This window comes from Melozone crissalis, unplaced genomic scaffold (assembly GCF_028551555.1).
Source record: "Melozone crissalis strain CALT ecotype California unplaced genomic scaffold, PUWL_Pcris_2 ptg000023l_1, whole genome shotgun sequence".
NCBI lineage: Eukaryota > Metazoa > Chordata > Aves > Passeriformes > Passerellidae > Melozone > Melozone crissalis.
The window spans coordinates 2,162,271-2,186,023 of NW_026535801.1; positions in this window are offsets into that span (position 1 = coordinate 2,162,271).

The following is a 23,753-nucleotide window of genomic DNA, read 5'->3' on the forward strand; positions in this document are numbered from 1 at the left end:
ACAGCTTCAGCCATGACCCCCTCCTCACCATCAAGGGATCCTTGCTGACCACCACGAGGCCTCTGAGCGCCAGGCGACGCCGCTCCTTGCACTTGCTCTGCAGGTACCTTAACATGATCTTCACGACAGTGAGAGCACATGTCTGCAAGTCCAGGCACTCAAGGACCTGAAAGGCACAGGGCAGTGACAGGGGAGCCGGCCAGCAGGAGCCCAGAAGCGCACAGGGCCGGGCCCAGGCAGCAGCACAGGGCGTGGGCACCATCCCAGGCAGCTGTGGCTGTGAGAGGGCAGAGAGCTGGGAGGCAGCTCAGCCAGGCAGCCCTGGCCACCAGGCTCACCTCCACAAGGAATGCCAGCAAGGGCAGATCCCACCTTGGCTTTTCACTGCTGAGCAGCAGGAGAAGGCGACATGCGACATGGGAACACAGGGTGGTCGAGACATAAAGCATCTCCCTGGCAGGGGGAAAAAGGCACCAAGACCCTGAGGTGGGGGACAAACCTCTCCCAGGACTGACTCAGAGAGCTCTGGCCTTTCCCCAGCATCCCTGGAGGGAATGTGGGTGCTCTGGGAGATGGCCCCTTCTTGGCACCCTCCTCTCCCAGCCTTTTCCCGTCTTCTTGGCTGTCCCTCAGTGAAGAGGCTCTCTGGCCCATGACCACAGGGACAGAGTGGGGCACAGGGCACAAATGCTGGGGGCAGTGGGGAGAAGGGGGTCTCACCTGGCCAGCAGACCCATGGCATAGTGCTGGGTGTGAGCACACAGCATCGTGTCCCAGCCACGCTTGCGCTCCATAGACATCACCTCATTGTCATAGCACAGTCGGTAGAGCAGAGCCTTCATGGCCTGCACTGCAAACCTGTGTGCAGAGCAAAGCCCAGGTCACACTGGGAGCACTGGCCCTGGCCACAAGGTTATGGGAAGGACAGGAGGACTGGGACCTGTTGGGCTTGCTGGGAAGGCGGCGTTCCTCCTGGCATGCTCTCCAGAAGGTATCAACTTCCTCTGGTGGCATCTGCTGTGTGGTGATGGCAACATGGAAGAGCAGAGCCACAAACAGAGGGTAGAAAGAATGAATTGTTCCCTCATGGTACTGAGGCACCTGGGCAATCACCCAGATCACCAGAGTTGCCTGCAAAAGAAGCAGCCCAAGACAGCGCTCAGTGCCAAGGTGTCTGTGGGGCAGGGCCCAAGGGCAGATGCAGGAGGAGCAGCGGGCCTGGTGCCCCCTGAGCCTGCCCCTAGCCCAGGGTTCAGCCCAGCGCCTGAGGCATGGAGAGGATGGAGAGCTGCTGGAGAGGCGTCCTGGGGGTGAGCATGGGCCCAAGAACTCACAGCCAGGGCAAAAACGTCCCTGTCGTCCCCATCAGAGGTGCATGCGCTGTGCAGTGGCCATTCCTCCATTACACGGACTAGTGTTGGCAGCACTTTCTCCACTGTTACTCGTGATGAGCCAATGATTCTCCACATGATTGTAGCAGCTCTGTGGGATGAGAGCTCTGTGTCAGGGGCATCTCAGTCCCAGGACCATTCCCTGTGCAGCTGTGGGGGCCCAGGTGACAGAGCCCCAGTGCCCTGAGGGGCAGGGAGGGAGCACTGGCAGCAGGCTTGGAAACAGAGGGTCCCCAGGATCCTGGACCTCTGTGCCTTTCTGGCAGAGCCCATAGCACAGGCTGTGCAGGGCCATGGGCCCTAAAGGCTGGTGGGCCCTGAGCTGTGCAGGCACGTGGGCCCCGTACCTGTCACACGTTGGGGCACAGCGCAGGAGGGTCAGCACCACATCAGCAGGGTGTTCTTCAGCCAGCCTCACAATGTCACTTTTCAGCCTGGCATCCACAGTGACATTGGACAGTAGACTCTGGTGGATGCCCCTTACAATGGCTGGCACCTGGAGGAGGCATGGGGGACATTTTGAGTGCTGTCCAAGGCAGCAACTTCCCCAGCTTCCTCCAAGAAGTGCTTCCCTTCCCACCACACTGTGCTGGTCTCAAAGGCTGAGGGGCCCCAGTGACCATGGCTTGAGGGGACACATGGTCCTGGCAGGCCTCCAGGCCTGGCCCTAGGCTGCTTACCTGCTGCGGAGAAGGAACAGCAGTGTCGTCACAAAAATCCAGAGTGGGAGCATGAACCACAATGGGAAAGGGCATGGTGCCAGTTTTTGAGATGTCCTCAGTTTCTTCATTGTCAGTGTTTATGATGGCCACATCCTCAGTCACTGCCTTGTCCGTCTTTGCCCTGTCCTCGTTCATTGCAGCCTCAGAGCCCTGTGAACGCTCAGCCGAATCTGGGCTGACATCAGGCTCTGCCTGGAGCTCGGTCAGCCCTGAGTCAGGCTCGGCTGTGCCCTCAGCTGCTGCAGTGCTGGTCTTTGTGCGCCGAAGGGGCAGGAATTTCCAGAACCTCTGCAGGAGAACACAGGACAGGGAAACCAGGGATGCTCCATGGCATGCTCCAAGCGTGGTGCTGGGCTGAGCAGGGACAGCAGGCCCAGCCCAGGTGGGGGTGGCTGCAGGTACCTTCAGGGTTTTGCGCAAGCGGCCACGGCCGGGTTCCTGCTCTTGTGTCTTGTCCAGGGCTGCATCTGGCAAAGAGCAAGTGCAGCCAGAGCTAAGGGGCTGCGGGAGAGGCCGGAGAGCACAGCCCAGCCCTGCGCTGCCCAGGAAGGAAGAGCCCTGGGATGGCCCAGGGGATGGAGCAGGGCCACTGCGGGGTGTCTGCCCGACCCCGGTCCCATCCTGTCCATGGGCATGTGCCCAGGGGAGGGGATGGGATGGGATGGGATGGGATGGGATGGGATGGGATGGGATGGGCCAAGCTGGCTGAAGCCATCAGCCCTGTGGCCCAGCTCTGCCGCTCACCATCCTGTAGTGTCTGGATCTGCTCCGGATCTTCAGGCTGTTGTGCTGGGGCAGCTCCACGGTCTTTCTTTTTCTTCCCTCTGAACACTTTGAGCAGGCCAAGGAATCTGCCCGCCATTCCACCACTCGGCCTTGACAGTACCTTCTAGAGAGATGCCTCAGGATATTGCCAAGTCAACAATTGCAGTTTTGCCTTCAAGGCACCTGCAACAAGGAAGCCTCAGAAAGGCTGCAGGACAGCAAGTCCTGCACTCTGGTGTTGAGGACTCCTGCCAAAATCACAGGAGCCTCTTCATTAAAGATTCAGGTGACCAAATCCCACGGTCTGGACTTGATGGCACTGGCCGCAGGAATGGGAGATGCCTCGAAAAGTTCCGAGTCACCAAGTCCAACAGTCTGGCCTCAAGGTCAGCTGCAGGACTAACGCTAGGGAAAAGCTCTGGATGAGACGAGAACAAGCACGCTGTGCGGGGACTCCTCACGGCAACGCTCTGTCCCGTCCTGTCCCGTTGTGTCCTCCGAGCACCCGGGCAAGCTTCTATTTCCCACGTGTCACAAAGGGCCCTTGGACAGCGGTTTCCATTCCATGCCACGGTGACCGTGCGGCAGCGTGTCACCAAGGGCCCTTGCACACAGTGCCGCCTGCCCTGTGGCCGCCCCCAGCCCAGTCAAAGTGGCCCAGGCTTGAAGGAATGCTTGGCCCCAGGTGTCTAAGGCAGCCCCACAGGATCTTTAGGAAGGGCTCAGAGCATCAGCAAACGCTGCCCTGCTCTGCAGGCTCAGGGCAGCAGAAGGAGCCCCCAGGGCTGCCGACGCAGCCGCGCTGGGAAGGGCACGGGCCCTTCCAGGGACGCTGGCACGGCCTCCTTGGGACACGTCCCGGCCCGTGGCCATCCTAAACCCGCGGGTGTGACTGGCACAAGGAACGCGTGGGCCCGGGCACCAATGCTGCTCTGAGCCCTGGGGCCCGGGCAGCGCTGCCATCAGCAGCTGGGGCAGAGTCCCTGCCCAAGCAGAGCTGCCACCCCCCGAGCCCTGGCAGCGCTGGTGCCCGTCTCCTGCCCCACAGACCTGTGCCCCCGGGGGCCTTCTGTACCACAGGGAGCCAAAGCCCACGAGCATTGGGAGCTGATGGCAGGAGCACCTGGAGCAACTGCTGGCAACACTTGGTCTCTGTCAGAAGCTCTTCCTCCATGCTGGAATGATTTTCTCCTTGAAGTAATTTGCCGCAGCACAAAAACATCTTTACCTTGAAAACACAGAAGAATCAGGCAATAAAGTATCCTCACTTCAGGAAACCTTTACCTCTCATTGCTCATCTCGAGTCGGTCAAAAAAGCTGCGAAATTCCCAAATTAATTGAGATGCCCTAAGAACATTGTGAGAAACGAGGCTCACTTTTAAAATTTCAAAGGCTTATTAAACCTTAACAAAAATACAACAAAGAATGAATAAGGAAAAATTACAGAACTGAGAGTCTCCATGGCCAAAAGCCTACGTGCTCATCTACAAAATGGATGCTGTGCCTTTTATACCCTTAGCCCCTCCCAAAGTTTTGTCAGTCAACTCTTTCTCTGCCATCCAATGGTGGAAGTCACTTTTTACATGTTGATTGGAGGTCAGGTGTTGCCATGCTCTGCCTCCTGGTATCAAGCTCTCCCTCCCCTAAATGCCCCACTAGTGACAGCAATAAGCGGGGAAGGGAAAGAGTACTATGGAGAGAACTTGCAAAAATAACACAACTATACAGCTATAAAAATTCTCTTAACATACACATAATATTCATCTCTTAATTGTGAGAGCCAACTATCCCCTTATTCATTTATAACAACCTGAAAGATTTTCAAGTTTGCTTCCAACTCAAAGCAATAACTCATTTGCCTTAATGTTAACCACTGAGAGTCACTTTAGAAAATGTAACACAGAAGCAAATAAATGGCCATCCATTGGTTTGCAAATGTTTTTCTGTGAATGGATGATAACACCCTAATTCTAAAGGAATAAAAGCCCTCATGGAATGAAAGTCCAGTCAGTGTTACAAAAGGAAACTGAACAAATGAGTGGATTCCAAAAAGGTCAGTCCTTCCCATGGCAGAGATAACTTAGTGGCCAATAAAGTACAGCTCTGCCCTCTTGTTCCCTGCAGGAGAATCACCACCTGGGGACCACGTTTGGACCCTTTGGCAGGACAGGGACTGGCTCTGGTATAAGGTGTGTAATAAAGAGACTGAGAACAAGGAGGAAAGAAGATCCAGGAAATGCAGATTATTGGTGGAAAGATGAGGATATTCTTTGAAGGATTTTGTTTGGTTCACTGGAAAGACGAATGGCTTTGAGCTGCAGAAAATGAGTACCCACTGGCAGGATCAGGGAGGACTAGAGGAAGGGCAGAATATGTCCCTGGATGAAGTGCTTAGAAAGATACAACATGGGTATGTAAAAAGGGATGCTGAAAAGGAGAAAGCAAAGACAAAGGTGATGGCAGAATTTTTACAGCCCCCGAGGGCCCCAGGACCCAAGTGGTCCCCCATAATAGAAGGGACAGGGTCGGCTACAAGGAAGTGGCAGAAGCATTCCCTCCTCAGCAGGGGAGAGCCAAGCCAAAGAGCAGCTGGGAAAGAATCGGTGTGCTCTGTGCCAGGCAGAGGGACACTGGAAGTGGGAATGTTCACAAAAACAGCTGGACCCTCAGGAGGAGGAAGTCCAGGGGATAATGGAGATGGACTATTAGATGTGTCAGGGGCTCCCATCGTAGCAGGGACACACCACACCGGAGCCCTTGTTAACTTTTCAGGTGGATTCAGATGGAGAGGAGGTGTGTTTCCTAGTAAACACAGGGGCCTCTCCATCCACCTTACATTTTATCCCTAAGGGGGGAGAATTGTCAAAAAGATCTTCCATTTTCCAAGGGGTTGTGGGAATTGTAGTTTATTCTGTAGACTTGGAAGTCTGAGAGCATCTTTCTCTGAAGGAATTGTGGATATCGTGGTAAATGGGTTTAGGCATTTAATTCTTTGTCTATCTGGGGTTTTGTGCAGAGCTGAAAAGCTCCTGTTTGGAGGGGACCCACGCCCCTGTGCTTTGTGTGTTTTGTTGTTAAAAGCCAGACACGGCGGGTTTCAGTCCTGAAACCAATTCTGCAGCTCCACCAGTCTGTGGTCTGTTGTGGAGAACTAGAATTGGCAGTTTTAATCGTGAGGCCAATTCTGCAGCAGCTGCCTTGTGGAGATGGTGTTGTCCCTATGCAAGCCTAGGTATTTATCACGCAGCTTCCTCTCTGGGGGCTATAGGAAAACTTCAGGGGAAAATATTTTGGCATTCTTCCTCGGTTAATGTAGTAGTTGCCTCCCTACCTCTGGGGTGCACTTGATCAAAAAAAAAAGAGGATAAGGAGAAATTGGCCACTAAATGATGATTGGTTATTAAAAAAGTGATTGGTTGTTAAGAAAGGCTCAAGGCAGCGGCATTGCTTGCTGCAGAACTTGATCATGTCCAAAAGGAAAGTCACTGGAATAAAAGGAGCAAACTGTTAAGGTGAACTGCTCCAGGGTGAGTAGCAAAAGCCTGCTAAAACCCTGAACTAAAAGCAACTCAGCTGCTTAATTCACGGATTGCAACTCTTGTAAAACATTTTAAAAGCAGTCTCACTCCCTCTGCTGACCAATCTATTGGAGGAAACCCCACGGAACACCTGTGGGAAGCAACAAAAGGGAGAGGAGGGTAGAGAAAGAACACACACTCATCCCTGTCCCCACTCCAGGCACGGTAACGTTACAAAAGCTAACCCTATAATAAATAACCCTGCATTTACTGCCAACTCTGAACCTGGAGATGTCCCGTTCACTGACACCTCAGCCAAAAACATTGATGGTAAAAGTATAGAGCTGTTACTCCCCAGGTTGCAGCTAAGCTTATTTAGTTTCGGATCAGTTGAGCAGTGTTTTTTTACTTTTGACATGCAGGGTTCATTATCAGGTCTGGATGGTTTTGTTTAAGCCTCAGCTGGCACTGGGAATACTGTGTGAAAATACCGTTCCACGTCTTTCAGGGCAATTGCAAGCCTCAGGTTTGTGCTGCAAAAAACAATTTCCATTGTGCCATAATTTACAATAGAACCATTGATCAAATTCTGTGCTGTGACCAATTTTTATCCTTCTGACTTTTGTCAGCCCCTCCACTTTATCATTCTACGATATTTGTAAAATCTGATAGTCCGCATGGGTTTTAACCCATCCTACATGGATTTGTTAGGACTGAGTTTGTAAAAACAACCATTCAAATCCTCCCTTTGCCAAACCTCTTTTCCATTCACTTGCCAATGAACATTTTCACTGACAAAATCCCCGTGTGGCACCTGCTGGCCAGGGCTCCATGGGCATCCAGCTGGGGCCCACAGGAGCCTGGAGCAGAGCCCGCGTGGCCCAGGGAAGAGAACGGCTTGGGTAGGGCTGCAGCTGCCGGCCACACACAATGAGCAGCGCGTTCAGGGGGCTGCTCCAGCCTGAGGCTGGGGCTTGCAGGCCGTCCTTACAACACGGAACCTCCAGGTCTGATCCACCCGCAGCTTCCTTGGGAGATCCCTCCCGTGCAGGAATCTGGCTGAACAATGCAACATTTCCTGGAAGGCCTGGAGAGCGCGGATGTGACGGTGGTCACAGGGGTGTTCTGTTGAAGGAAGAGACGAGGATTTGACTCCGTATTTCAGAAGGCTTGATTTATTATTTTATGATATGTATTACATTAAAACTATGCTAAAAGGATAGAAGAAAAGGTTTCATCTCAGAAGGCTAGCTAAGCTAAGGATAGAACAGAATGAATAACAAAGGTTTCTGGCTGGGACAGAGAGTCTGAGCCAGCTGGGCTGTGATTGGCCATTAATTCCAAACATCCACATAAGACCAATCACAGACCCGCCTGTTGCATTCCACAGCAGCAGATAACACTATTTACATTTTGTTCCTGAGGCCTCACAGCTTCTCAGGAGGAAAAATCCTAAGGAAAGGGTTTTCATGAAAAGATGTCTGTGACACGCGGAGGCAGCACCCGCTGCAGGGGTAGGGCTTGGAGGTTGGGGTGAGGAAAGGAATGGAGGAGGACCATCCCAGATGCCTTTTGGAGTGGCCAAGGCAGGAGAATCTCGCACCGCAGCATTCAAGATGGGAGATCCGGCCATGTGGCCAGTGCCATCTTGTCCAACAGAAGTCAGTGGTAGTTCAGGATAAAGCAGTGTAAAAATAGGGGTTCGGTTAGAGCCCAGCCTGGCATGGCTGTGGGTGGCCAGATTAGCTTCCCCAGGCAGGTGCTGTCGGGGTGCCTGCAGTACCAAAAGCGTCTCCATTTCGGGCTGCCTGAAGAATTCCCCCAGCCCACCAGATGCCTGAGCCCGGATGGTTTAATCAAAGCCTCACCAGAGAAAATGAGAGGACTCTTTGCATGGCAGATCCAGCAGGGTTTATTGGGGGAAGATCCAGAGGTCCAGGTGGGGCAAAGGTGAGGAGAGAAACAGGAACAAGCAGGAACACAACCTCCGCTGAAGGGAACCAGGGGAGAAGAGCCAGGAGCAGGGGGGCCAGGGTATATAACTAGGGGAAGGTAGGAGAGGTCAGGGTACAAATTATCCAATGGGGAAGGGAATCAGGGGTGGAGTTGAGGTGAGGTGACACAGGATACAACAATGGGGGAGTGGAGTGGCAGGGGTCTCTCAGAGAAAGCCAGTGGAGGAACGGGGAGTACAGAACTTTCTGTAAGTGGGGGATGAACAGCAGTCGATTGACAACAGCACATTAACATTAACAAGCAAAGAACCATGGAGAATTGTGCCAGTCTCTCAGCCTAACTTAAACAGTGGTGTCCTCCCATGGCATTCCAGGTTCGTCTTCTCTATGGCTGTCTCCCACACATGGCCAGTAGCAGCTTGAGCAAGGGACAGGCTAAGAACTGGAGTGACAGAGAAGGGTCTGGAAATAGGGGTAGGCACAAGGGTGATTGATAGGGAAAGGGGGAGTATAAAACTTAGGGGGAAACCATTTAGGAAGTAATATGGGGCCACATAGAATGAACCAATTCAAACGTAGAAAATCCAGTACAGTAACAAACTCAACAAGTAAAGACACAAAGCACACCACAACAATGCCAGAGTCTGGCCTCGAGGGCACCCTAAAGAGAGATGCCTCAGGAAAGCGCCAAGTTAACGAGTCCTGCAGTTGGGCCTTGAAGGCACCTGTGACACAGAAGCCTCAGGAAAGCTGCAGGACTGCAAGGTCTCTGATCCCTTGTTTCTTGTGTAGGGGTATAGTCCTTTTGTTTATATCCATTGCCACAGTTGCAGGAGAGAATATTGGTGCAGGGGAGCCCAAAGACGCCCTGTGTGTACCAATTGTGGCGTAAAAGTAATAAGAGCAAGGAGAGGAGAGAAAAACAAAAAACCATTTCAGTTTGTGAATTCAAATATCATTAAAAATCAACAGAGTGTAAGAGGAGATAAAGAAAGGACCAGGGTGGGTGTCCAAGAGAGGGTGTCAGCCAGCAAGCCAATAAATCCAAACCCCCTGGGATGCCTATTGAAACAATGGAAGAAGGTAAGAGAGGCCCTGGGGGCACAGAGACTAAGAAAACACTCAACAAATACTCTGATCAATAGTGGCCCCTTTATATATTTGAAGACAGGGAGAAGATGCCAATAAACGCAACCCTGAGTTCTTGTACCGTGTTGTGGTTACTATTATTTTTGTGGAAAGAATGAAAAGAAGATGAAGCTGTGTACCTAAATATGTTTTGTTTGTCTGAAGGATCACCCTGAATTGCAGCAGGAATGTGGCTTAAATTTGGCCCCAAGGGATCCTTCTGCCTTGGCTCTGGAAAAAGATTGCAAAACAAAAGGAAAGGCAGGACTAAGAAGGTGTTGTTCTGCATGTTCCATAGGACAAAGGTGTTTAAATATAAAGAGAATGAGGAAAGGATGGAGGGTTTGGTTGCTCCTTTTGAGTCACGGGAAGAGGGAGGACAGGGAATGCAGTCAAACTCCCTGGTAAATACTGCTGAGAAAACTGTGCCTTTGAGCCCCCTTCCTCTCTAGAACTTGAAAGTGGAAGAACTCCCAGTACAGAACCAAAGACGGAAGGGAAGTTGAGGTATTGTCACCATTCAGCATTCCCCTGTGACATGGTGCTGGAATTCTGCCAGTGCAGTTAAGGACAAGAAGGACCTCTTCTGTATGTGTTCCAAAGAAAAGCCTTATTCCATGGAGAGTGCAGGGTCAAAAGACACAGAAAACAGGAGAACAGGGACTTTTATATGGGGAGGGCTCAGGGGCGGGTACAAATTTTCGACCAATAGGGGAAGGACTGGGGAGGAGCACAAGGCAGGTCTTACAATGTTTGAACCAATGAGGAGGAACAGGGGGAGGGTTTGCATAGACCAATAGAGCTTTGAGGAACAGGGGATTGACAGGGAAGTTTCTAGAGTGAAGGGTTGGTACAAAGTGGGATTGATAGGTGAATGGGAGGAAGATCAGGGAACATCCCAGATTAAGGAACGGGCTTAAGACAAGAGAGACAGCTAAAATAGGAGGGTACAACTGAGGCTGAACCATTACACAGGGGATAAGAGAACAAACCATTAAAGAGAAAACACACCACAAAAGCTGCCCTTGGACTCGTTTGCAGGAGCTGGGAGGAAGATCACCATCTTTTTGGGGGATGGTCAGTCTGTCACTATTATGGGGGGCAACAGGACCTTTGAGTCTCATGAAAATCAACGTATGTCTGTCATGAGATGATTTAGAAACCTGGAAATTTCTGCCTAGACAATACTGGGATGATCCATCAAGAATGGCCAAAAGATTCAGGACATTTGTTAAAGCCCTGGACCAAGACGGGGAGGATATAGATCCTGTGCCAAATGTTTTACCAGACTCAAGGAAAGAGCTGGTATTAAAAACTGCACAGAATGATGAAAGAACCAGGCTATGGGCAGGAGAAAATACAGAAGAAACATGCCCTCTCACAAAACCTCCCTGGGACTGTAATAATTCTGGTCACCATCAACTCCCACAGAGGCAGTGGGAATGTGTTTCTTTTGGAAAATGGTATCCCTAAGGCTGTACTTTGGAGTGCACTATAACAAGTGAAACAAGGGCCTCTTGAAGCCCTGACTGAATTTTTGAACTATTCCAAGATGCCATGCTAAAATACACTGCTCCAGACCCATCAGATGATTATGGCAAAACCCAACTCGTTTCCTGGGCCAATCCTCTAATGATATGAGGCAGAAACTGAAAATTAAAAACAGAAGACCAGCTATAGAAAAACTGCAAGAAGAAGCATGGTGAGTTCATAAAAACCATAGTCGGCTAGAGCATAAGCAACTGGAGAAAGGAATGACTAACACTGTTATTGCAGCCCTTGGAGAGGAGCCACCCAAAGGCCCTCCTCAGGACAAAGAAATGGCTGGGGTGGGCAGAGACCTATCCCTAACCTCTGGACCACTCAATGTGCCTATTTGTAAGAAAGACAGACATAGGAAGAGAGACTGCCTGCCACTCAAACCCAAGGTGGCTGCAGAACTGAATCAATGCAAGGGCTGGCTGGAGGGCATCCCCCCAGAAAACCCTCTGGTCAAAAGAGACCTGGGGGAAAAGGTGAGGAAAATGAAATGTCAGGTGAATGCGGGTGCAACACATTCTGTATTAGATAGAAAGTTGGAAGAAATTGATCCAGGTAAAGTTGTGAATGTTATTGGAGCCACAAGTCAACAGCAGAAGGTATCCTTTTTAAAACCACAATCTTATGAACTGGGAAAAACAGTAGGAATACATCAGTTCCTATATATGCCTACGTCCCCCAAAATGCCTCATTGGAAGGATTTGTTGGAGAAATGAGAATGTTGTAACAGGTTTCAACAGGCTGAAATGTAGTTTACCCCTGGAGGAGTTCACACCAAAGTCAATGATGAACAAATAATCATGTTCGAAGTCTAGCTCTCATGACAGATTTGTCCAAATCAGAAGAGACACAGAAGTTCTTAGTCAGGTTTGTCTTTAAGTCTGAGTGGATAGGATCCCTGGTGAGGCCAAGGCAGCACAACCTGTAATCATTAAACTTAAACCTGGAACACAACCATTAAGAATAAAACAATATCCACTTACAGTGGAAAACCTAAAAATATTAAGTCTATCGTAGACAATTTTCTAAAATTTGGGTTGTTACTGGAATGTGACTCTGAAGAGAATACACCCATTTTACCCATACAGAAGCCTGATGGCTTGAACTACAGTCTGGTTCAATACCTACAGGCCATATTAACAAAATAGCTGGACATCTCCACCCAGTGGTTGCAAATCCATATGCTTTGCTAAGCAAACTAAAAGATGAATATGGATGGTTTACCATTTCAGATCTCAAGGATGCTTTCTTCTGTATACCCTTGGACCCTGGCAGCCAAAAGCTGTTTGCCTTTGAATGGGGAAGCCCAGAGACTGGAAGGACAAGTCAATTTACCTGCACTGTTGTCAAGGGCTCCTGCTGGGAGCAGGTTTGGCCCCGAGCAGGCTGCACAGTCCACATAGCTCAGTCCTCTTCTGGGGACAGACTGCCCGAAACCCAAGCAGCTCTCAGCCACTGGCTGCCTTTAGCTAGCATAAGCCATATCAGCTCTTTAGTGATTATCAGCTCTTTTGAGTTCAGCTCTTTTGCTTGCTAAGGCGCCGCAGGCAGACGCTGGGTGAAAGAGGAGAAGGCTGCTCTGGAGTTCCACAGCAATGTCTTTACTGGGGGTCTGTCAAGGGTTCCAGCGACGGCTCTTCTAACCAGAATGGGCTACAACAGCCCATTATACAGGGTAAGGGGGGATCAGAAATTGTCCAAAAGCGGGGCTTAAGGAAAAGGGACCTATGGGGTTACAGATACATAAGCTGGGGTCTGAAAGGCGGAAGATGGGAGCTTGCCATGACTTGGCCTTTCCTATCTTTAGGCCTCTGCTCTCCACGGGGCCCTAGCAAGCCCATGGCCTGCTACAGACTGTAGGACCACAAGGATTCTAAATTAACCCTCCTCCTAACCATCATGAACCTATGGATGTGGTGGAAAATTAAAACAGCAGCATAACAGTACATATGTACTGTGGTGTCGATGGAAGGAGACCTGGACACCAATTGGTTCATCACAAGTCCAATTTATTGATCGATACAGCGGGTTAAATACAGTTCATAATAAGCTTCATACATATTGCAAAAACTGAGCTCAGGATTGGTTAGTTATATATCAGCAACTACGCCTCCTTCTGCATTTTTGTGGTTATTCTTTTGATACTTTTTGCATATTTTCAGCAAGAATCTTTCTTCCCTATCCTCATGTTGCAGCAAGGGTATCATGTCCTTGCCTGTCATTGGTCACTAACTGCTGACTTCCCTTTCAAGCTTAACCAGCGGCATTATGTAAACATGGCCTTTCTCAGCTAACCAACTATTAAGAAAACTCTCCACATGGGGCCGCTCCTGCAGCACAGCACAGGTACCTGCAGCCACCCCCACCCGGGCTGGGCCTGCTGTCCCTGCTCAGCCCAGCACCGTGTGTGCAGCACTCCATGCAACACCCCCGGCATCCTGCCCTTCTCCTACAGTTTGTCTGCAAATTCATCAAGAGAATGCAGGAGGAAGAGACCATGGCCATGGGCACTGGGCTCAGACCCTACTCTCCCATCTTCCAAAGCAAGACCAGCGCTGCCCTCCTGTCTATGCTTGTGGAGGAAGATTTTTACTATCCAAAACAAGTAAGCAGCCTGTGGCCAGGGTTTGATCCTCCCAGGAATTGCTTGGCCTCCCAAGCCACGCATGCTGGTTGCTGTGAGCCTTTGGGGCCACATGGCAGTGGGCCGGGAAGGGAAGCGCTCCTCTGGGGAAGCTGGCAACATTGCTCCCTCTGGCAGCTTTCCAAGGCTCCCTGTGCCTTCTCCAGGTGCCCACCATGGTGAGGTTCATCCACCAGTGGATCATGGCCAATGATTGTGCTGAGCACAGGCTGGACGAGGCCCTGCTGGATCTCGCTGAAGCACAGCCAGACGACGCAGTGATGACGCTCCTGCGTGTGGCCCTGTCCTGTGACAGGTATGGGGCCCACCTGCCCACAGGGCTCAGGCCTTCCCAGCCCATCACCCTCTACAGCCTGGCCCAGGTGTCTGACCAACAGACACTTCCAGGGCCCTCTGGCTGCTGCCTTTGCCAGCCCTGGCACGTCAGCCCCTGAGCCTGCTGCCATGCTCCCTCCCTGCCCCTCAGGGCTCTGCCCCCACAGGCCTGGGCTGCCTGCCTGCTGCTGGCCAGGGCCCGTGGGCAGAGGCAGAACTGGCAGCCAGCGCAGCTCCCCCCGGGGCTGTGTCTGACATGCCCCTGAGACAGAGCTCTGACCCCACAGAGCTGCCATGGCCATGTGGAAGACCATCATGGGCTCAGCCAGGACTGCCAAGCTGGCACAGCGGATCCTCCTGGATGTGCTGGGGAGCTGGCCAGAGCACAGCACGTGCACCTCCGATGGGGATGAGAGCGGTGTCTTTGCCCTGGCTGTGAGTTTCTGCAACTGGCCTTTGCTGGCCCCAAGGCCGCCCCTCCAGCAGCTCTCCATCCTCCTTCCCCCACTGCATCTGCCTGCCTCAGGCGCTGGCCTGAAACCGTGCCCAGGGGCAGCTTCAGGCCCACCAGGCCCCGTGCTCCCCCTGCCAAGGTCTCTCCGGGCCTCTCCCTGCCACGCTCGGGCCCTGCCACACGGACACCTCGGCACTGAGCGCTGTCTCGGGGCCTTTGTCCTTTGCAGGCAACCGTGGTGATGTGGAAGATCCTCCAGGTGCCCTGTCTGCCACGCATATTAAAGGTGTATTTCCCCTGCCTCTTTGTGCATCTGCTATTCCAAGTGTACTTCAGCACTCTGGATATGCCACAGGAGGTCGATACATTCTGGAAGGCATGCCAGGAAGAGCACTGCCTTGCCACCAGCCCCAACAGGTGCTCCATGCCACTCCTCCTGTCCCTGCTACGTGGCCTGCCAAGGAGCCAGTGCTGCCAGTGTGACCTGGGCTTTGCTGTGCTCACAGGTTTGCAGTGCAGACCCTGAAGTCCTTCCTCTGCCGTCTCCGCTGTCAGGATGTGGTGGTGGCAATAGAACGCATGTGTGGCTGGGACAGGCTGCTCTCTCTTGACACCCACCACTATGCTGTTACTCTGCTGGCCAGGTGAGACGCCCTTCTCCCCACTGCCTCTGACATTTCTGCTCTCTGCCCAGGTGTGTCATTCAGTCCCCGTGGTCATGGGCCAGAGGGCCTTGTCACTGAGGGACCGCCAAGCACACTGGAAAAGGCTGGCAGGGGAGGGTGCCCATGAGCAACCAACTCCCAAATGGCCCAGGTCACCTTCCTGGAATGGTGGTGGGCAAAGATGAGAACTCTGTCAGTCACTTCTGGCAGAGGTTTGCCCCACTGGCTCAGGCTCTTGTTTCCTTTTTCCTCTTCTCAGAATCATTTGCCATTCAGCCATGCACTTTTGTACCGGGATTGCATTGTACCTGCTCGCCATGCTCAGAGAAGAGATGCCATACTGGGATTTCCCTGCCCTGGCATTCCTTGTGGAGGTGAGCCTCAAGGCCAGCGCTGCCTGGCTGAGCTGCCTCCCAGCTCTCTGCCCTCTCACAGCCACAGCTGCCAGGACGGTGCCCGTGCCCTGTGCTGCTGCCTGGGCCCGGCCCTGTGCGGCTCCGGGCTCCTGCCGGCCGGCTCCGCTGTCACTGCCCTGTGCCTTGCAGGTCCTCGAGTGCCTGGACTTGAGGGAATGCAGTGACAGCGTTCTGGAGATCATGACACAGAACCTGCAGAGCGAGCACAGGGCCAGGCATCACTTGGCGCTCAGAGGCCTCGTAGTGCTGGTCAAGAATCCCTCCATGGTGAGAAGGGGGCAGTGGCTGAAGCCGTGCAGGCAGCGTGGGGCTGGGCAACGCAGTGCCTTGGCCTTGCCTGGGCTTCGGGCGCTGGGGCAGCTGCTCCCAGCTCTCCTGCCTCCCGCTTCAGCTGCCCCAGTGCTTCGAGACAGGCCTTTGGTCACTGGGCTCTGTGGCAGCAGGGTGGCCTTTCACAGCCTTGTGTTCCACACAGGCTGAAAAAATGCGGAGCCTGACTGAATATCTTGTGGAGCTCTTGCAGGAAAATGATAGCGACATGATCAGGATGAGCATTCTTCTACTCAGATACTTGCTCCTGGATAATGGTGCCCCAATACCCACCCCCATCGCCCTGCAGCTGGCTGAGGCGCTCCTGCCACTCTTTGACCATGTAAGGCTCTGTGCACACAGCCACGGCCACTGGCTGCTGCCCAGACACTTGGTGCCCTGTGGAGATGCAGGCCTGTGCCCTGGGGGGCCTGAAGCAGCTGATGCTGAGCTTTTTTGCCCTTCCTTCCATACAGGATGATAGCCAGGGGCAGCTGAGCTCCATGTGTGTCTTTCAAGAGATGCTGGACTCATTAACCAAAGATGGAAGAAAGGCCCTGAAGTCTCTTGTGCGCCAGAGCCTGCTCCCTCTCTACTTCCACTGCCATGATGAGAATCAGATTGTTGCTCAGGTGAGCACTTGTGGCCGGCTGCTGTACCCCTGGCAAGGGGCTGGGCTGCCTCCTGCCCTGGCACTTTGCGGGCCGTAGCCTGCTCCAGGCTGTGGCACTGGGATGCTCCTGTGCCATGGACTGTGGGGCCATCTGTGCCTCTCTGCTCTGCTCTCCAGGCCTCCGGTGTAGTACTGCATTCTGCAGCCAGATTCCTGAAGAGAAGGAATCTCGAACAAATGCCAGAGGTGGGTCAGACATAGAGGTTCGGTGAGAGCCTGGTAAGAGCAGCCGAGAATCCTCAGCCTGGAGAAGGCCCCTGAGGGCGGTGCTCAGTGTGGGGGCTGGCAGCTGTGCCCCTGCCCGCTGCTGCAGCCAGAGGCCGCGCGGGCTCTTCTCCAGAGCTCCCATGGAGCCCCAGCCCGGTGGGGCTGCAAGCCGGCACCGCGGCTCCCCGGGCAGCAGCCGGCCCTCTGCCCCCTGCCCTCGGGAGCCCTTTTCCCAGCGGCTGCTGGCCGCGCCTCAGGGCTGTGCGGGCAGGGGAGGCCGGGGCTGGGCGCAGGCAGCGCCCGGCCCAGGGCCTGAGCCCGCGCCAAGCCTTCCCTCCTGCCGCTCTCTACAGCTGGCAGAGGACAGGAGCCGAGCGGCCGAGCACCTGCGCCGGGCCCTGCGCTACCTGCGGAGCCCACAGGAGCGCCTGCGAGAGGCGGCCGTCAGGTTCATGGGTGAGCCACGAGCCCGGGCTGCCCTTCCCCTCCCCGGCCCGGCCCGCCGCAGCTCGGCCCCAGCCCCGCCTGCTGCCCCGGCAGCGCCAGCCGGGCCCGGCGCCGTGCAGCCCCGCCTGGGCTGGGCATTGCTGCTGCCGCCCTCTGGCAGCCGTGCCCTGGTGCGGCAGCGTGCGGCAAGGGCCGGGCTGAGCCCTGCCGGGCCAGCAGCCCGTGCGGCCACACCGCCGGCAGCGCCGCTGGCAGGGAGCTGTGCGGCTGGGGCCGAGATGAACTGTTTGTTCTTCAGAGATGGCCGGGATTCCCATGATGAAGGAGCAGCAGGAAGATCTCCAGGATCTCAGTGAGGGTGACCAAGGGCAGCGGCCTCGCCAGGCGAGCTGCAGTGCCTGAACAGGGAGCTGCAATCCCTGTTCCGGCTGCAGTGAGCTTCGTCCCATGTGTTGGCAAGGGGTGGTGTGGGCAGAGCACACAGAGATTTCAGGGATACGGGCGGAATTCGTGGCCCACAGTTTGCTACTGATCCTGTTGGCAACACCTCTCTCTTGGCCATGGCAAGAGTTGGGTGGGCTGGCCCTGGCAGGACGGTCTCCTCAGGTCACTGCAGATCCAGGCTCTTACCATGGCTCTGTTTCTCTCTGTTCCAGGCCTAGAATCCCCAAAGAACAATGCCAGCCCATGCTGCTCTAACATTCAAAGTCATGCTAAATTAGCCCTAAGACCTGAAGAAATAGGGTCCTTTTCTGGATCCAGTGAACCAGTGTCCCAAGAACAGCACCAGGCGACACTGAAGAGGACACCATCTCCCATTGCCGCTGGAGCTCTAGACATAGTTGATGATTGGTACAGCTGAGCCTGTGGCAAGGTCACGTGGCTTCAGCCCTCTCCCTGCCTGTAGATATCTCCCTCCCTCCAGCCCTCACACACTGTCCATCCACTTTTGCCCCTCCACCCTCCCTCCCTTTTGACAGCTCCATCTCACCAGCCCTCAGACCATGCCTATTCCTATGTTTTCCTTCCACTCTTCCTTTTGATAGCTCCATTTCTCAAGCCCTCAGACCCTGCCTGCCCATTCCCTTTTTCCCTCTCATATCAGCCCTCTTTTTTCCTTTCATTAATAAACAGTTTGGCTTCTTCACTTTGCCTGCATCCCTGTGGAGCTGAAGCAAACCCGGGGCCCTGGGACTCACAGGCCCCTGCTGCTGTTGCCTTCCAGGCCCTGTTTTGTGCTCAGACCCAGAGGAACGAGGGCAGGTCAGGCTGGAAAGGGCCCTGTGCTGAAGGTGCAGTTCCACAGCACCGTGCAGTCACAGATCTTGCTGAGCACACTGAAGGCCAGCAGTGGGACAAGGAGCCTGTGTCTGTCAGGGACCAAAGCTGTGTCTCAGGCCCTGCCATATTTGGTCCCCTGCTGTGCACGTCAACAAGAGAATGAAGAGCAGAGAATGAAGGAAACCTTACGGTTTAACTGGTGGGAATTTGACCCTTAAGGGGAACAATGGTCTGGTCAATCGATGGGAAGTGAACCTGTGAAAGAGGAACAATGCACAATGGAGCTGTGGTTGGCATGGAGGGGGTATCACAGGTCACTGCAGCCTCATCTCACGCACTGGCCAAGCGTGAGATGACCTTGTAAGTGGAAAAACTCCACTGCAGAGGAGGAGATGGCCTGGGCATCTCCAGTCAGGCCTGGTTCTGGGCTGGAAGGATGAAAAGGACAAAATGCCCATCCTTTTGATGCAGGGGATGCCCTAAGTGTGGGAGGCCTGCCTGCCCTTCCCACTGGAGCACCATGCTGAGATCGCCTGAGAGCAGCCCAGTGCTCCTCGCTCCTCTCTGCTGGCCCGTGAGCGTTTCTCTGCTTTCAGGATGGCCCTGGCTCTGTCAGGGCTGCTCCGTGGTCATGAGACAGCCGGTCCTGTCCCGCTGGCTCCCAGCAGTGCCTCGCAGCAGCCCTGCAGCCACGCCAGGATGCTGGCCAAGAGAGGCCCTGGAAGCTGAGGCAGCTGATTTGAAGCTTTTGCAGATCCCCACAGGGGACGGCCACACACAGGGGATGGCCAACAGCAGTCCTGAGGGGTCTCCCTAATTCAAAGAAATCGGCAGACACACCCATTCTCCGCCAAAAGCCCTTTTATTGAGCTGGCAGGAGGGCAGGGGTCTGCATGCCACTAAAATGCTTCTCTGCCCCATGTACATTTCAGTGGGATGATGTCAGAAATGGATCTCCAAAATCCCATCCATCTTGACTCTGCTGAGGTGATTCGATAGGCAGGGCACTAGAAATACATTCTGTCAGGTTCCTCTACTTGAAGCTGATGTCCAGGCGCTGGCCAGGAGCGGCCTCCATGCCCTAAAGCAGCTCTTCTTCCTCATGGCTTCCCTGCACAGGGCTCATTTAACACTTGCCCTTAGTTCTGCTAGACTGTGTCTAAAGCTTTTTGTCAAGTCCCCCTCCTGTCAAGTTAGGCCAGCCAGGTTTTTCTTATGCTAACTGGTGCTAAGTGCTTGTGGAGGTCTGTGCCAAGTACTTGTTTACTTATGTGAATTGCTTGTGCTTATGTCAAACGAAGGCCTTGTTTCATTCTCCCCTTCTCTTGATCCTGGTGCAAATTCTTTTGCAAGATCCTCTGGACAATCCACAGTACATATGCACTGTTCTGCTGCTGTTTTAATTTTCTACCACATCCATAGGTTTGTGATGGTTAAGAGGAGGGTTAATTCTTTTAAAATTAGAACTGGTTTGCTGAGGAAGCTAAAAATCTGAGGAGCTGTTGGTGGTTCCAGATTTGTCCATATCACAAGAAGACATCTGACTCATGATGTTCTCTTTCTTTCTCTCTTTTGCTGATGATTTCGGTAACAACTTTGATACCGGATTTGAGTGTCCATCAGGCTCTGTGAGATGCATTTTTGACTTCTGCCACCAGCCACTCTATATTAGGCTGGTAGGGCATTTGCTTTAGAACGTTAGGGTCCCGTCCCGTCCCGTCCAGTTTGGAATTTGGGTGCTTGGCGGTACCCATCATGTGCATTCTGCAGAGTCTCAAGAGAAGTTCTTGTGTGGTGCAGCTGAAGTCGCATCCACTTTTGGTTGTTGTGAAATTACAAATAGAGAAGTTAGTACCATGAGTAGTTTCATTAAAAGACTCTATTGCAATAGTTGTGCAAGCAGATCTCACACAGGCACAGCCCCTTCCCGCATAACACACCTGTGATTGTGCACGGGTAACTGGGCTCATTTCAAAACTACAAGTGCTGCCCTCAGCATGCAGACACCCATCCTCTCTTTCAAGCACCGCATTTTTGCACACAAAATTCAGTGCGTCCCTTGGTACACATGCTTTGATACTAAGAGTTTGTCAGCTTCTAGTTTTCTTGTTGAAAATGGCCCAGACATTATGCTGAATGTGTCTGACAGTTATGTGAGTTCTTATAACTCCAAGGGCCAAAATTGGAATGACACGGTATTTTGTTGCATTCTTAATGGGTTATACAAAAGACTGCAGGGTTCTGTTCATTCTATGTGAAATGGACCAATTGCAACCAAGTGTGGAAGTCGTTTTCAAATTGCTTTGTGGTTTCATTTTTAGCCATGATTTAGTTAATGCTTGTGGCAATTTCCCCAGCTCTCCTTTTTTGAAGTTTTCCTGAGGTTACAGACCGTAGCCACACACAGCTGAGCTTGTAAACATTGAAATGCTAAAGAAATGTTTCCCATCAAGCCAACAACTGCTTGAAAATCCTGCTGTGTATTGTTGGCCAGGGTGGTTAATAGGTTAGCTGCCAGGCTTTGGGTATGGGCAAGAGACAGCAGGGTTGATCTGAGAGGAGTTTGTATCTGTCCAATAGAAGAACTCACAGTGCTTACTTTCTTGAGTAAGACTTCCTGATCAATAGAATTTAATACTCCCAGTTCAGACCCAAACCATCCCCTTAAGTCTTTCTTATACCAATGATTTGGTGTCTGGGAATGTATCCACAGCTCCCATTCTCTTAGGCTTTGCTGTATGAGTGGGCAGAATTGCTGTTTAATTTTGGAAATATTAGCTTCTATCTTTACCTCCAGCTTTTTCAGAGAGTACTGTGGATTTAGAGGCAACAATTGTTCATTTGTTTGTCTCACCCCAGAGTGAAAGACTCTATTATTTCACATATGGGTCCCGTTCTACGGAGTTGTTTCTGACGTAAAGTTGTTTGTTTTGATTTTAATTTTAAATGTCTGTGGTGTGACCCATTCCGTTTCGCTCCTTGTCGAGTACCCAAGGCATGGTAAGTGGTTTCTTCAGATACATTGCCAGCCTTTAGGCAAGCATTTCAGAAACCTTCAGAAACCTTACACTGGCCCCTGGTAGTATTACAAAGGATACTTTACCAAGTTCCCAGGACAAATAGTTGAGTATTCTGAGTACTTCAGCCCATCAGAGGATGCAGTTGTGCTCTTGGATTCCATGCATATCTGGGTTGCAATCATGTGGCCATGAAATCGGACATGATATACCCTAATAGGCTGATTGTGCTCCTGCCTACCCCTCCAGCTTGACTGGTTACTATTTATGATGGCCTGGATTATGCCACGAATGAAGCTCAATTCTCAAAAGCAGATCCTGTATGAGACCTGTTCCATGTACTAAGTGCACAAGCAGGAAAACCTTCTGCCCTTGCCCAGGTTCCTGCCAGCTTCACCAGGGAAAATGGCTGCTGGTGCCAGTCCATTCCCTTGCCCAGAAGGCACCCGCTTGTGTTTGGACACCAGCTGCTGGCCACAGCCAGACGGGCAGCACCCGCAGCATTGGCCGTCAGAGGCTGGGCTGATGTTTTTATTCAGAGAGCAAAAAAAACCAGCCAGAAGCACACAAGGCAACTTGACAGTATCTCTGTAAGAATGTCATTGTCCTGTGAAACTCAATAGTGGATGGTGGTTTTGTGCTGCAGATAATGACTGCCGAGCAAAAATCATTCCAGGAAGGGACAACAGCTTCTGCCTTCTGACGGATACCCAGTGTGGCCACCAATTGCTCCAGGTGCTCCTGCCAACAGCCACCTGTTGGCAGGAAAGATGGCACAGACACCAAGGCACGTTGGCTTTGGCTGTCCTCTGGCAGAGATGTCCCCTGGGGCCATAGGCCTCTGTGTCCGTGTCCTGGGTTGACTTTATGAAGCTTTTATCCCAAATCGTCTCATTCTGTTTATGTTGAATAATAAGTTTTGTACCTTTTATAGTGTTCCAGAGAGAGAAAGGGGGAAATGAAGAGCGCAGTTTGTTTTCAGACACTGTACTCCTCCTCCACATTCCTGCTCCTGGACTGTGTTGTCTGAGGACGGGCAGACAGCAGGACAAAGCTCTTCCTTTGCTTTGTAGTTAGTTCTAGCTAGCTGAGGCAGAGAAGTTCCCTGGACTGTTTTTTTTCCTTTTTCTTTGGACCTCTTGAAACTGCTCTGGACTGAACACCCAGGAGAGCACCGGCAGCTGCAGCTGTGTCCCACCGGGACGGGCCTGGCCCGTGACAATTCCAGCACCAGAGGGACTAATCAGAGACTGAGCGAGCTGAGCTTCAACCTAGGGTTTTCTCAGTTTGTCATCTCTTTTAGAGTGGCAAGAGGTCTCATTGTTTGATATTGTGTTGGTTTTATTGTTTAATAAACAGTCTTTTTCCACCTTTGTCCAAGGAGGTATTTTTTCCTCCCGGACCAGTTGGGGGAGGGGCCGATTGGATCTGCTTTTCGCACCGGAGCTCCTTTGGGGGATTTTTCCCCAAATTTGGTCTAAACCTGGACAAATACACGGATTGGTGCCCAACGCACGGTTGGAAAAGGTGGATAAAAGCTCTATTAATTGTGTGTTTGTTGTTGCTAAAGCAGTCAGTAGCCATGCTGCTTGAACCCCTGATGTCTCTGGTACTGAAAGCCTCCGTGTGGCTCTGGGCTCTAGACCTTTTTGAGGTTTCAATACCTTTCTGGTCACTAGGATTATTGTCCTTAACAAGTCATTTTTACGGTATAGGGCTACGGATTGGAATAGCTGTTGTGCTGGCCTTGGTGATAATGATTTATAAAGCGTTTAAAAAGATACTGGCCTCTGTTTATGATATGTATGGTTTATGGTTTCTTCATCCTACCCTGCATCCCAATTCCAGTAGTACGTTTTGGGAATTTATTACTAGTTACACTCAGTCTGTTAGAGAAGGAGCCAAGAATGAGACTTTCCAGCCTTCCCTTTCCTTCTTCTCCTTTGGATCGGTTATGTCACTTTTTGAGAATGTTCAGTTTCCCCTGAATGTTAAAGAGATCATCTTTCTGGTATTTAATCTGGTAAGCTTCCTCTAGATGGTCTGCAGCTTCTCTAGAATGAGGGCTGAGATATTATCCAGAGGAGCTGGTGAGACCCCTGACCCAGAAGCAGATGCAGGCATGAAAAATCCTGAGTGGTGTGGAGAATGGGAAAATATAGGCCAAACCCTGAAGGAATTTTCTCATCCTGTAGACTGGGATTTTCCACGGGACCAAATTCAGAACGCAGCAGAAGTGGGGAAATACCTAAAAGAGAAGTGCCGTGACGATTCTAAGGAGAAAAGGCTCATTGCAATAAGCTGGGC